The sequence below is a fragment of the Canis lupus genome, chromosome 14, assembly GCF_003254725.2.
Source record: "Canis lupus dingo isolate Sandy chromosome 14, ASM325472v2, whole genome shotgun sequence".
In the NCBI taxonomy this organism is placed as follows: Eukaryota; Metazoa; Chordata; class Mammalia; order Carnivora; family Canidae; genus Canis; species Canis lupus.
The window spans coordinates 27,395,521-27,411,195 of NC_064256.1; the positions used below are offsets into that span (position 1 = coordinate 27,395,521).

The 15,675-nt window shown below is 37.4% G+C and overlaps 1 long non-coding RNA gene across 2 annotated transcripts in view; it reads left to right on the forward strand.

Annotated features, from left to right (window-relative positions):
- Positions 1 to 15,675, forward strand: part of LOC112674831 (uncharacterized) — a 79,458-nt gene that overhangs the window by 17,680 nt on the left and 46,103 nt on the right. For both annotated transcript variants that reach the window (XR_007402026.1, XR_003145601.3), the window contains exons 2-3: positions 5,275 to 5,351; positions 13,338 to 13,403. This is a non-coding gene — a long non-coding RNA (uncharacterized LOC112674831). The remainder of the gene's footprint in view (positions 1 to 5,274; positions 5,352 to 13,337; positions 13,404 to 15,675) is intronic.

Consider the following 15,675-nt stretch of genomic DNA (forward strand, 5'->3'; position numbering starts at 1 on the left):
ACCAATAAACTGAGATCAGCTTATTGATGTGTAAGTTTTAATGTGAGGTGGGGTGGCATAGAGTGAAGAGAAAGGAGAAGATGGGTATGGGCAGAACAAGCATTAATGTGTTCATGAGTTCAGTTTTGGATGGAGTCCTTTCTAGGGAGAGCAGTTCTGGAACAAATGCTATTCTAATGGGGACTATGAGGGGTTGGCAAAATCTGTTTCTTTTTTTTTTTAATAAATTTTTATTTATTTATGATAGTCACAGAGAGAGAGAGAGAGAGAGAGAGGCAGAGACACAGGCAGAGGGAGAAGCAGGCTCCATGCACCGGGAGCCCGATGTGGGATTCGATCCCGGGTCTCCAGGATTGCGCCCTGGGCCAAAGGCAGGCGCCAAACCGCTGTGCCACCCAGGGATCCCCCAAAATCTGTTTCTTATAAGGAGCATGGTTAGGTCTCAGTCTTGGAAATTAGATGTTCCTCAGTTTGGATCAGGGCAGTCCTTGAACTCTGGGAAAGTGATATTGCATTCCCATCTTTGCCCATTAGTTTCTCCAAACCAAAAGGCTTCTGTCTGAGCATCCTTTGTTTCATGCTAAGTCCTATATATGTCTTGATGATAAATTACTAGGTTACATCTACCCACTCAACTTGCCTTAAGAATTTTCTCGTAAGCATTTTGGGAACTCTCATCAAAGAAATGTGCAGAACATATAGCTAGCTGGCCTTATTCCATTGGGACATTTATCAGGAACCGACTCCTTTTTGCTCTTTCTAGGGCCACACGGTCTTTTATTTTTGTTTTTATTTTATTTATTTAATTTAATTTTTTTCCATCATGATAAGTGTACTCTTTAATCCTCATCCCCCACCTACCTCCTCTCTGGCAATCATCGGTTTGTTCTCTATGGTTAAGAATCTGTTTCTTGGCTGGTCTCTCTCTTTTTTTTCCACTTTGCTTATTTGTTTTGTTTCTTAAATTCTGCATATGAGTGAGATCATATGGTGTTTGTCTTTCTTCAACTGACTTATTTTGCTCAGCATTATTCTCTTTAGTTCTATCCATGTTGTTACAAATGGCAAGATTTCATTCTTTTTTATGACTGAATAATATTCTATTATAATACATATATATTTATGTATATCATTTCTTCTTTATTCATCTATTGATGGACACTTGGGCTGCTTCTATATCTTGCCTATTGTAAATAATGCTACAATAAACATAGGGGTGAGCATATCCCTTTGAATTAGTGCTTTTGTAATTTTGGAGTAAAAATGCACTAGTGCAATTCCTGGATCATAGGGTAGTTCTATTTTTAAAGAATTTCCATACTGTTTTCCACAATGGCTGCAGCAATTTGCATTTCTACCAACAGGGCAAGAGGGTTTCTTTTTCTCCACACCCTTGCCAAACTTGTTGTATCTTGTGTTTTTTTATTTTAGACATTCTGACCCGTGTGAGGTGATATCTTATTGTAATTTTGATTTGCATTTCCCTGATGATGAGTGATGTTGAAGCAAGAGAGTGAGGTTCATGTCTCACAGAATTGAAGAACGAATCTCACAGACAAAGGAGAGTGAGCAAAATGATAGAATTTTATTAAGCAAGGATCAAGGAAAAGCTCAGGAGTGAGAGGGGGTCCTGACCGGGTTGCCAGTGAGGGCTTTTTAAATCTCTGGCCTTTTATTAAAACTTTACCAGGAAACTTGCCTGTGGTTGGGTCAGTGGCCTGGAACTGGACATAATATACTCATATGTTGTAAGTTTTTGTTTCTGTGACATCTGTGATCTATAGATATGTATTGCTCAGTCTAGTTAATCTTTATTAGTGAATTTTTCCCCTGAGACTTGCTCTGTTTTGTGGTTATTTTTATTTTCTGTGTTCATAATGTGATTATTAGAAAAACATTTTAACCCTAGTAATTGGGACAGGGTGGTCTAAATTTTCCTGATCTCTTTGTTTTGTTTCATCATCTCCATACCTTAAATACCCTCAAAGCCTAATCAGGGCCCTCCGGTCTCTCCCTGTGTACACTTTAACCCTTCCCCTACTCACTGGTAGATGACTCAATGTGACCTCTCAAAGTCTTGGTTCCAAAATCCTAGGCCAGACATTATAGTTGCCCCATCTTCAGTTGTGTCATTGGGTACAAAATATCAGCGCTCAACCTGTTATTAGTAATACTCTCCACTTCCTGCATGTGTTTCAGCCCAAATCACTAGGCTGCAAGTGAACAGCCTTCTGTTACAGAGAAAACTTGGGGCTTATACCTCAGAGCTGTTATCTTACTACCTTGGTATTTCTTTTGTGTATATGTGAAAGACAAATCATGTATCCCGTCTTAGCATAAAAAAGGAAAACAAAAGCACCCATTGGGAAAAAGCCTTCCTCAAATCCCCTGAACCAGACATCTCCCATTTCCTTTGCTTAAGCTCATTTCCTGACAGCCAGCCTTACGCCTTTCTGAGCTCTTTTATTGTAGTTTACTAAAAAACAAGAAGGTCTGCGCACTGCCCCTCTTCTTGCTCACATCATCTTTGGAAGGCAGCCTCTGTGACTTTCCATCTACGTGAATTCTTTGATGTGATTCAATTTTACACACACACAATTTTAAGAATGACTCTAAAAAGTTTAGAAATATAATTGTCAGCAAAATTATATATCTTTTTTATTTTCAGATTTTATGCTTGCACAACAGCCAGCTACTAAAATCTTATACACTTACTCTAAGGAAACCCTCTTCTTTGCTCTCTAGTTTCTGGGAGGAAAGCAGCCCGATGTATTTTTTAATTTTTTAATTTGTATCCTGCATAAGGTTGGATGTTTCTTGGTTATGTTTCTGAGAACTTCTCCCTGTAAGATTTGACAGGCTTGGTTCCCTTTATTTTTCCTTTCTTCCTTTGCCACACTTTTCGATTTTAATAGTTTACCTAAACTTTCTTAGAACATTAGACAACTTCATCCTGAACTCTCACTTTTCTGGGTTTTCTCTTCTCGGTACAGTTCTGTCTGCACTTTAGGCCAGAATGTGTGTGATCATTAAAAACAAAACCAAACTCAACCACACACACACACACACACACACACACACACACACACACAGGCTACAGCTCTGGCTGGGTTCCAGTATTCCATTAGCCAGACAATGGGCGGCCCAGCCAACAGGCAGAGGGGGCGGGAGGAAGCCTGTCTTGCCCTCTTTGGGTGTCCGGACCCTGAGCAGGGTCAATAGAAGATTGAGGCTGGGAATGGACTGGACTGATTGTTTTGCAAACGGTGATGATAAATGTATGACATGGCCTGTTCTACTTATAGTTGCGTTAAAAATCAATTAAATTTGGTGGGGTGTATTTAAAAATCCACTTTACAAATTTATTTATTTTTTCTCCTCCTAGAACAGTTCAAATAAAACCGAGACCAATTTTGGAATAACTACAGCTAAGCAAGAAATGGCTTAGTGAGATGCTAAAAATAGATGTCTTCCTTTAGATTATTTTTTGTTGTTGTTCATTTCCAAAAGACTTGCCAGTGTACTAGGATTGTAGTCTGAAGACTAAATTAGTGAAACCAAACAATGAAAAGTGCAAGGATTAGCATTTTGTTGCATAAAAAAGTAATTGGTGCTTTCTATATTTAGATTTCTGCATCCTTATAGTCTCTCAGCAATGTTGTATCAATCTTTGCAAGAAATTGCCAAAAGTGAAGAGGACTGAAATATGATCAATGTACAAGTCTGAAGTTATATTTTTGAAGGAACACTTTAATTTAAAAAACAACTAACACATGTAAAACTCAGTTTACCATATGTTATTTCTGTTACTCCTTCATATAACCCCCGCTGTTCCTAGAATGTACAATCCATGAAGGTGGGAATCTTGAGTTACCAATCATGGCATCCACAGACCATTGGGAAGGCTGAATTCCCAGCCCTTATGCAAAAACCACTCAGGGAAAGGGGAAAGAAATCATGTACTCACTGAAACAAGGTGCAGGAGCTATGCTGCCACTTTACACACAACATTTCAATTCCAAGTAGTTCTTCCCTCCCACTCCCAACCACTCTCTCCTCAATCCTGAAATTAGAAATTTTTATCACAATTTACAGATGAGTAAACAGGTTCAGATGAAACCTACTCATTCTTACCAAGCATTTTTTTTTTCTTCTTAAATCTAAGGCACAACACAAAAATTGCACAGCTTCTAACTGACAGATCTAGGATATTAATCCCATGTGTATGTTTTCAAGTATAGTTCCTTTCTACCCAATGTCACCCGTTGACTGCAGGGTGTGTGTGTGTGTGTGTGTGTGTGTGTGTGTGTGTGTGTGTTTTAACTCCTTTGCAGACAGTGAAGAATAGGAAGCATCATAAGACTGGGCTGGAGTAGACAGTAAGAATTTAGGTTTTGCTTTGGAAAGTCTGGTGAGGGTAAGGAAGACTCTCATCCCTCCCAGTAAGATCAGAAAGGCTAGGAAAACAGCACAAAGTCCCCACATTGGCACTGCTGGCAGAAAGGTAGGAAAATAGGATTCAGTCCTACCCCCATGTGTTTATCCCCTGCTGGGGAAAAATTCATCCTTTGAGATTTACTCGTTTGTCACCCTCCTCTCTCTTCTCACCCTTTAAAGGGTAGCTGTCTACTCCAATCCTGTAAAGAAAATAGGGCCTGCTGGTATGAGCATGGAGCTAAGGGTGAGCAATTTGGGAGAACTGTTCACAGGTCTCATGATCCACAACTTGGGTTAACTTGGATAGCCTGAGTTTCCACTTAAGGGTATCCCATTACCTTTACAAAAACATTCATTCTAGGTTATTTCTATAATGTGAACAGGAGTCAGGCATGGGGGAGGAGACAGTGCTCATACACTGGGAGGAAAACACTATGAGGTAAGGTAGACTGTGTTTCCTGTAAGTAAACAGAGTATGGATGACTTGAGAAAAACACAACAACAACAACAAAAAATTTAGACACTGCTTTCACTAAGCTTTCAACCTACGGACACTAGTTGCATTTGACTATTATCTTCGTATTTTTCTATTTTATTTTTTCTTTTCTCTTATGTGTAACTCATTTTATCCTGACTACAAATTTGATCTAAAATATTAGTAATTCTGGATTTTCTGTTATGAACTTTAAGAGACATGATCTAATGTATTTGGATTTACAGAGATTTGTTTTTTAAATAAAAAAATAAAGTGAAGAAAAGATTTATTTTTTATTTTTTTATGTACTTTTTTTTTTTTTTTGCCCTCCCTTAGAACATGTTTTTTTTCCTTAATCAAAGGATGACAGGTTCTGCAACCACACCCAGCAAGTCTCTTAAAAATATTGATAAAGCTGTCACTGCAGACACATTCTCTGGTAAGAGGATATCAACACATTACTAGTGTTAGAAATTTGTGTTTTATGGAAAAAGATATTTTCTTTAAGTACAAAGCCTAGCAAAGTCATTAGAAAGTATACACACATGATTGTGTTGATATAGACTTTTTTAAAGTGCCAGAACACTTTAGCTTCTGATTTTACTCAACTTCACTGAACTCCTCTGAAATATTTTGACACTCACAAGTAGACTATTGGGCAAAGAAGTTGATAGACCTCATTTTGGATGAAGCATAACAGTTATTAAAATATGTATAATTATACAAAGTCAAGAATTCTGAAGGACCTACTAAGATTAGATTATAAAGCAAGTGTAGATTGAAGACAAATATACTTCTAAATGCACCTGCAGTTGCCACTGCAAGGGAGATTTTGAAGAAAAGGCTGAATTCAGTGGCGAAAAAACTGGTTAGTAGCTCATTTTTAACCTCATTTTAACATCAAAAGGGTACAGGAATCCAGCTGTATACTTTCAAGTTGGTTTATAGGCCTACTTATACTCTTAAACTTATTTACTCAAGTATTTTCTTCAACTTTTTGACTTGGTTGGTGTATCAGTCAGGGTTCACCAGAGAAACAGAGCAAAGGGGAATCTGTCTCCCCTGTCTATTTATTGTGAGGGAGGAAAAAGAATTGTCCCTCTACCCTTCTAGGTTCTCGGCTGAGAACTCCTTCTCTTCCCCCCCTCCCCCCCATTGTAAGAAAAGAGAGATTAGCAGGAGAAAAACAAACAAGTTTAATCACATGTATACCTTCTGTATGCATGGGAGATACCCAGGAAAACTCAGTAACTTCCCTGAAATGGTCCAAGTCACCACCTTAAATATCATTCCAGCTAAAGATAGTTAGGGGCAGGGAGTCAGTTATGGGAGGTCACCAGGAAAAGCACAGTAATCAAGGAAAGGCAAAGTTAATTTGTTTGCCTTTTTCAGTGATAAGAGTTTCTAGGGATTTAGTCCTCTTCCTCCTCCTTCTACCACTGGGAGATGCCCTTACAGATGGAGATTTCCCTTATAAATGTAAATGTCCCTTACAGAAGGGTAACTCTCACTTGGTTTTCAGAGCTTCTCCTGTGTCTGCAGTGTCTTAAAAAATAGTAAGTTCCATTTTTTTTAATAAAATAATTTTTATTGGTGTTCAATTTACCAACATACAGAATAACACCCAGTGCTCATCCCGTCAAGTGTCCCCCTCAGTGCCCATCACCCACTCACCGCCCCCCCCCCCCCCCTTCTACCACCCCTAGTTCGTTTCCCAGAGTTAGGAGTCTTTATGTTCTGTCTCCCTTTCTGATATTTCCCACACATTTCTTCTCCCTTCCCCTATATTCCCTTTCACTATTATTTATATTCCCCAAATGAATGAGAATATACACTGTTTGTCCTTCTCCGATTGACTTACTTCACTCAGCATAAGACCCTCCAGTTCCATCCACTTTGAAGCAATGGTGGGTATTTGTCGTTTCTAATGGCTGAGTAATATTCCATTGTATACATAAACCACACCTTCTTTATCCATTCATCTTTCGATGGACACCGAGGCTCCTTCCACAGTTTGGCTATTGTGGACATTGCTGCGATGATTATCGCAAAGAGACAGGATTTGGGGGAGCAAATTCTGCTCTCCTTTACTATTGAGAGATTTATTTATTTATTTTAAGGAGCTTGATCATAGAGGCTGGCAAGTTCAACATCCGCAGATAGGCTGCAGGTTGGAGACCTAGGGAATAATTGAAATTTAGCTTGAGTCTAAAGACATTTGAGGGATGCCTGGGTGGTTCAGTGGTTGAGCATCTGCCTGAGGTTCAGGGCGTGATCCGGGAGTCCCACAACGGGCTCCCTGTGAGGAGCCTGCTTCTCCCTCTGCCTGTGTCTCTGCCTCTCTCTGTCTCTCATAGATAAATAAATAAAATCTTAAAGAAAAATAAAATAAAGTCAGAGTTGAGACTGAATTTTCTCTTCTTTGGGGATCTCAAAATAAAGCGCACAACTAACTGGATGAGGCCCAGCCACATTATGGAAAGTAATTCCACTTTATTCAAAGTCTACTGAATTAAATATCAATCTCATCTAAAAAATACCTTTACAACAACCAAATTTCTAGGTAATGTGGTTTTGCCAAGTTGACATAAATTTAACCATCAGGGTTGGCAATTATAAAACAGTCTGTTTAATCTCTGAAGTTAGATACTCAAGGTAGATTCCCTGAAGAGAGAATTAATCAACACTTTATGGAGAATGGCCATGGAGAAATTCTTCATGGATTCTATGGCAGCTGCCTGTCCAGTAGTTAGTTTTCTTAGATTTACCAGATTTAGCAAATAAAACAATGGTGTGCCTGTTAAATTTGAGTTTCAGGTAAACAGCTAATACATTTTTAGTCCAAGTATGTCCCACATTTTGCATGGCGCTTCTTTTATATTAAAATTTATTCAAATTTAGCTGGATATCTTCTTTTTTTTTTCCTTAAGTATATATTTTTTAAAAATCAAAGGACTTTATTTGTTTGTTTGTTTGTTTGGAACAGGTTTACAATAAAATTGAGAGGAAGGTACAGAGATTTCCCATATACCTTCTATCCCCATGCACGCACTGGCTCCCTCATTCTCAAGAGCACTCACTAGGACGACCAATTAATTACCAAGGATGAACCTACACTGGTACATCATAATCCCCTAAAGTTAGGGTTTACCTGGTATTCACTTTTGGTGCTGCAGATTCTATGGATTTGGAGAAAAGTATGTAGACCTCTCTCCATCATGTCAAATAGTGTATTTTCACTGCCCTAAAGATCCTATGGGCTCTGCCTCTTGGCATACCCTTCTTCCCCTGCAGCCAGAACTGCTTCTTATTGTCTCCAAAGTTTTGCTTCTTCCAGATGTTCTGTATTTTATCTTGCAAACTTAACTTTCCTTACTACCAAATCTTTTTTTGGAGAGTGGGCATAACTTGCCCAATCTAAGTTAGTATTCCAGCCTGCATCCAGGCCACAACACACAGTTGTGCCCAGTAGAATATAATTGGAAGTCAAATGATGGACTTTTTCATTTTTGCTATTTGACTATTGTGCCTTTTATACATCTTTATGTCCAAACCAAAATGCAGTGTTCAGAGGAGGTGAGGCCACCTATTTGAGAATGAAAGGTACATATTAAAAATGACACAGCAGGGCATCCCTGAGTGGCGCAGGGGTTTGGCGCCTGCCTTTGGCCCAGGGCTCGATCCTGGAGACCCGGGATCAAATCCCACATCGGGCTCCCGATGCATGGAGCCTGCTTCTCCCTCTGCCTGTGTCTCTGTCTCTGTCTCTGTCTCTCTCTGTGACTATCATAAAAAAAAAAAAAAAAAAAAAAGACACAGCAGGAGAGAAGAGGGAGTCTGGCATCTTGATGAGATCATTGAGTTGCTGCATCAGTTCTAAAATGCCTACTTTAGAATCTCCTATTATATGGAAACATAAACCTTTATTTGCTTAAGCCATTGTTATGTTCCTGTTACATGAAACTATACAACAGCCTACACATTGCAGATTTCTATGTGGCCTTTGGAATCAAATTCAGGGAATATCTTGTTTCATTTCTGTAAGATATACCTCCCTTTCACCTCTTCTTGTCTATGAAAAAGTCTTTTCTGCTTCCCGATTCCTGAGTGAATTTGGAGATAGAATTGCCTACAAGCCAGTCTGAAGAAATAAATGATTTTTTTTTTCTCCTTTCTTCTGCATACTTGTAAACACACATATGTGCTGCAGTACAGTTAATTTGGTCAACTACCAAAATAAGTTAGCTTTGATAACAACCATGGAAGCGAAAGAAGGACTCCCTTTTTATCTGCCTCAAACTGTATCTTTAAATTCTGTTCCAAACTGTGTTGTTCTTTATCGGAACAAGTAAATATAAGAAACAAGAATAGTCAGCTCCTTTTCCAAGAGATATCATATAAAAGTAGACATTATCTAAGTCAGTAGGAAATAGTAGGCCACAAAGCTGCAGTTGCAACAAATAAGAAAAATAAGGTTTGTGAATTATTTCTAGTAAATCAAGCTTGTAGCTACAAGTAAATTAGGTTCTTGAGTGACATGAGTAAATGTGAAAAACACAAATACAGATAGTTTTATATCTAAAAAACAAATGCAGATCTCTCATGAGAGTCTATGGAATTTATATTTATCTGGTAAAAAATAAATTCAGTGTGCCTCTGAAAGTACATTAAAAATCATAATTCTGTAGTACCTGGGTGACACAGTGGGTTAGGCATCTATCTGACTTTTGGTTGCTGCTCAGGTTCATAATCTCTGGGTCCTGGGAAAAAGCCCTGCATTGGGCTCCACACTCAGCATAGAGTCTGCTTGAGATGCTCTCTTCCCCTCCCTCTGCTCTTCCTATTGTGCTTTCTCTTGCTCTCTCTCTTAAATAAATAAAAATTAAAAAATCTAAAAAAAAAAAAAAAAAGAATCATAATTCCTTCCAAAATCTTTATCCACTCATCCCTGGGCCTTCTGTTCATTTCAAAGGAATTTGTGAGTTATTTGTGGGCAGCCAAAGATTTTGTCTGGTCCTCTGAGAACAATGTACAGGTAGAGGATATAGTGTTTGATTTTTGTATTAGTAAGAAAGAAAACTGGAAATCACTTATGTCTTTGTTTTTATTATAGCCAAGCCATCTATGAACCCTAATTTATGAGGATGAAAAATAAAGATGGTCATAAATATCCATTTCTGAGGGATGCTGAAATAATTAACAAGAAAAAAATTACTATTCTTTGTTCAAGAAAACAGATGTTCCATGATATAAATCATTTCATATTGTTTTTCAGGATATGGGAAACATATCCCTTTAGTGAATAAAACCATATCTGACAATAGTCAGTAAGTAGGTATATGAGTTCCATTCTGGAGAGGAAATGCAAAGAGAAAATAATGCTTTAGAAGCAATGTGTTTTTTAGACCAATGTATTCTGACCATTATTTTACTTACAAATTACACTATTTTTTTAAAATTTTTATTTATTTATGATAGTCACAGAGAGAGAGAGAGGCAGAGACATAGGCAGAGGGAGAAGCAGGCTCCATGCACCGGGAGCCCGATGTGGGATTTGATCCCGGGTCTCCAGGATTGCGCCCTGGGCCAAAGGCAGGTGCCAAACCGCTGCGCCACCCAGGGATCCCACAAATTACACTATTATTATATATACATATCTTCTGAAATGATAAAGAACCCAAACTCAAAGACCATGAAAAAAATTATATTTTTCACTACTTTAGTAAAGTTGACCCTTAAACAACACTGGTTTGAACTGTGTAGGTCCACTTATATGGGGACTTTTTTACAGTGCAGGACTGCAAATGTACTTCCTCTTCCTTATGATTTTCTTGATAACATTCTTTTTTGTTCTAGCTTACTTTATTACAAAAATACCATATATGATACATATAACATGCAAAATACGTGTTAGTTGACAGTGTATGTTATCAGACTGCAGGCTATTAGAAGTTAAGTTTTTGGAGGGTTAAAAGTTACGTGCAGATTTTTGATTGTATGGAGGAAGGGATGCAGAGTTCCTAAACCTGGCGGGACTCAAAGGTCAACTGTCTGTGGAAAGTAACCATAGTTTTTGCCTTAACACAGTGGTGTCTACTATGCATTATGGGTGTTGTTTTAAATAATACTTGATCTTGAGTAAATTCTTTTTATAAAGGAAAAAAGAAATTGTCGTTTTTAGTTTAATTGAGTAATAGCCCAGGTGCATCTGTGCTATATGCAAAACTAGAAAGTATTTTTATGCTATACTAAGGTATAAGACAATGTAAGGATATTTGGTACAAGAGGGAGATTGATATTACTTATATATTTTTTAAATTTCTATTTTTATTTATTTAATTTTTAAAGATTTTATTTTTAAGTAATCTGTACCCTCAGTGTGGGATTCAAACTTATAGCCCCTGTATCAAGTTGTGTGATTCACCAGTCAAGCCAGCCAGGCACTCCTTAAATTTTTTGTTTTAAATTACTTATTTACAAAAAACAATAGGGAAAAATTTCAAAATAAAAAGCCCCTAAAAGGAGAGTAGGGAATGAAAAATCACTCTGGCACTTTTTTTTTTTTTTTTTTTTTGGTCACTTTGGTGATCCTTGGCTCTATCTTTAAACAGTATTCTGAAATAAGCCACTTTCACACCTCCACCATTATCAGCTTACCCTCTAGGCACTGTGATGTCTTGCCTGGACTCCTGCAAAAGCTGCCTAACTGGTCACCCTACTTCATATTTGCCTGCTCACAATCTGTTCTTCATATAGCAGATTTCAATTTGTTTAAAATAGATGGAAATAAATCTATTCATTTTAGTTTCCTTATCAGTGCTTCCCATCAGATTCAGGGTGAAAGTCCAAGTATTTTCACTGACTGCAAGACTACACAGGGTCAAGCTCTGGCCTTAAATCCTTCTATTTTCCTTCGTCCACTTGGCTTCAGTTCACATTGGATTTCCCGTTGCCATAAGTAGGTCAAAGTTTGCCTGTATCTTGATCTTTACTGTGCCTTTCCCACAAGCTGTGACACTCTTGTCCAAAGCCTTTTCATCATTCAGATTGCTTCTCAAATGTTACCTTACTGAGAGATCTTTCCTCTGAAACTTTCTGTTCTTGAAAATACTATACTTTACTACTGAAACCTTATGATTTACTTATTAAATAGGAGCAGCACCTAATTTATCCTTTTTCACATCTTAGGTAGACATCACTTGGTATATAATTAATACTCAATGAATGTTTGTTGAATGAACAAAGAAAATTATTAACTGTGTGGTTTTGTAATTTTTAATGCATGAAATTGGTAGAAATCTCTTCCCATATGCCACACACATTTTGAAATTGCCTGTTCAGCTTGTACATTTCTTTATTCTTTCCTCAGAAATGTAGCGAGAATTTATTTGTGAGCTTTGTTGTTTAAAGGAGAGACCCAGGCCATTTCCTAGCATTCTTACTTTGGTCAGGTTTATTTACCTGGTTATCTCTTTTTATATTTTATTTATTTATTTATTTATTTTTTCTTTCTTTTTATCTTTTAGAAGCAGGAGTAATGCTTCCTACCTCACTGAGATAAAATACAGACACATAATAGATTTAAAGGTGTCTGTTATAGCAGCCAGCACATGTTAAGTTCTCATTACATGGCAGTCATTCCTACCAGTGCCTCATGCCATGCATAGATTATATTACTTTATTATTTTTTTAAACAAGGAATAAATGTGGGCATGTGATGAGTATGTGATAAAGTAAAAATATATGAGGTGGGGGAAGGTCTGAAGACCTGGCCTGTAGGCCAAGCTCTGTCACTTACTAACTTTACTAAGAAGTTAAGGGCATATTAATCACTCTGATCCTTACAATCTTCACATATAGCATAGGTAGGGTAGGCACGTAGGGTGGAAAAGAACTGTATTATTTTCCCATTCCCAAGTTTCTTTTTTTCTTTTTTTTTTTTTTTAAGGATTTATTTATTTATTCATGGACATACAGAGAGGGGCAGAGAAACAGGCAGAGGGAGAAGCAGGCTCTCCGGAGGGGGCCCAATGTGGGATTCCATCTGGATCCTGGGATCACGCCTTGAGCTGAAGGCAGATGCTCAAGCACTGAGCCACCCAGGCGTCCCAACATTCCCTAGGTTCTATCACATTCTATAAGTTCCATGTTTCATAGTGTATGGAATGATGTTTTCTAGTCTCAGAAGAAATTGTTGAAAATCTCTTAGGCAAATGATGTATTTCCCAATAAACATTTCTCAAGGCTTTGTGGATTTCTTCATCATTTGTGAGGTAGTTAAGATAAGATCATGGAATTAGAACTATTAGTGAAAGAAACTGATATCTCAAGAGTCTTACCCACACAAATTTCAGGATTTAATTCTAGTTTATCTAAGATGTTAATGATAAACAGGTATTAAAGGCAAATATGATTTATCTCACAGGGCTTGATTTTTGAAAAGAAGGCCACATGTGTTCCCTGCACATAGGTCAATCATTGTGGTTACTAGGTATGTGTTAACAGGTAGGTTGAATTAATTTAAATCTTTTTCACATGGTGTTAGCTAAATCTATCAGGGGTATTCCCACAATTTATTTGAATTCTGACATCTTCCTAAAATTGTCATGGTACACAGAGTAATGCTTCCCTTCAAAGTTGTTCATGCACTGATCCTTGGAATCTGTGAATATGTTACCTTGCAGAGGAAAAGGAAATTTGCGGGTGTGATTAAATTAAAGATTTTGAGATAGTGATATCTTGGATTGCCTGGGTGGGTCTGATGTGATTACAGCATTTTTATAATAGAGACATAGGAGGTCAGAGAAGAGAGAAGATGCTTTGATGATGGAGGAAGGGGTTGCAGGCCAAGTAACATATGTGTGCTCTTTCCAGAAGCCAGAAAAGACAAGAAAATAGATAATCTCCTAGAGCCTCCAGAAGGAACATAGCCCGATGGACTTACTTCATAGTTTTGACTTCCAGGACTATAAAATAATAGATGATCATGGTTGGTTTTAAGCCATTATATTTGTGGTAATTCATTGTAGCTACAATAGGAAATTAATACATTTGTCTTGTAAAAATGTACAATGGAATTTTCATAAGAAAAATCTAAATTTACAAATGGTAGTTCAAGTTAATAATTTTAATTAAAAATGTTCAAAAACTTAATCATATGGAAATGCTAGCATATGTAACAAGTTATCTGTAGCTACGTTTAACTGTAGGGAAACCACCTAGAGTAACTTCTTGTGAATCATTCACTTTTTCTTTTTCAATTAACTAATTAATTAATGTTTTATATTGTGGTAAGAATATATAATGTAAGATCTACTTTCTTGACAAAATTTTAAGTGTACAGTACAGTATTGCTAACTGTAAGCACAATGTTGTACAGTGGATCTCTAGAACTTACCCATCTTTTATAAGTGAAACTTTATACTCTTTGAACAGCATTTCTACATTTTTCCCCTGCCCCCAATTCCTGGCAATTACCATGCTACTTTCTGCTTCTGAGAATTTGACTATTCTACTATTCGCAACTGGCTTATTTCATTCAGCATCATGTCTTCAAGATTCATCCATCTTGTTTCATATGGCAGGATTTCCTTCTTTATGGCTGAATAATTTACCTACTTTTTTTGAGGAGTGATTCTTTCTGGGTGGAAATTCCAGATATTGTATATGAGATTGCTGAGATATCTGTCCTTCACATAGATAGGATTCTCTTCTGTGGTGGTTTTAAGAGTATGTGCACACATTCATCAAGTTGAAACTAAAAGTCCACCTCTCTTCACCCCCACCACCGAGTATGGGTTGGGTTACATGAACTGCTTCTGTCTGACACAGTAAATATTGCAGTAACGATGGTATGTGACTTTCAAAAATAGGTCATATAAATGCGTTGTCCACTCCCACACTCTCACTCTAGAGGAAATTAGCTTTCACATTGGGAGGACAATCAAACAGTCCTGTGGAGAAGTCCAGGTGGTGAGGAGCTGAGGCCTTCCCCCAACAGCCATGTAATAGCTGCCTTGGGTTTTCAGTCTTAGTGGGGCTTTGAAATGCCTGAAACCCTGTTCTAAGCCCTGACTCTAACCTCCTAGGAGTCCCAAGCCAGAACCTTTCGGAGATGCTACTTCCATTCTAACCCTCAGAAAGCATCTGCAGTAATACATTTTTATTGTGTTGAGTTGTTAATATTTGGGATAATTTGTCATGCACTAGTAAAAAAATGAATGTACTCTTTCATGGTGGCCTTCCAGAGCTAAATTATGTTGCAATGACTACATAGTTTCTCTTTGTAAATAGAGAAACTATCTACACAGAGAAACTGTCTTAGTGTTATTGAGAATGTTTAACTTATTTTAAAACAAACAAACAAAATAACAACAGAGAGAATGGGAATGGTCCAGCCTGGATTACACTCGCTATTTAGAGAAGTGAGAAATCACAGTGAAAATTCTTTTTGAGCAACAAACTATTCACAGGAAAGTGACTAAAGGAGGATGAAAGGATTAAAAAAAAAAAAAAAGACTTTTCTTCTGCCCCTTTTATTCCCTGTCTCTCGTACTAATTAACATCATTTACTTTTATAGTTCATGATTAGGTCATATAATTAGAGAAGGATTAAGCTTTTCTCTCTTGGAGAGGATGGTTCATTTAAACTGTTTGGAAACTGCTTAAAGAAAACCACCAAAGGACTCTGAGGGATGGAATCCAGATATTATGTAAAAGGAGAATAAATGTGACCCAAAGTAGAATAATCACTCTGTACCAGT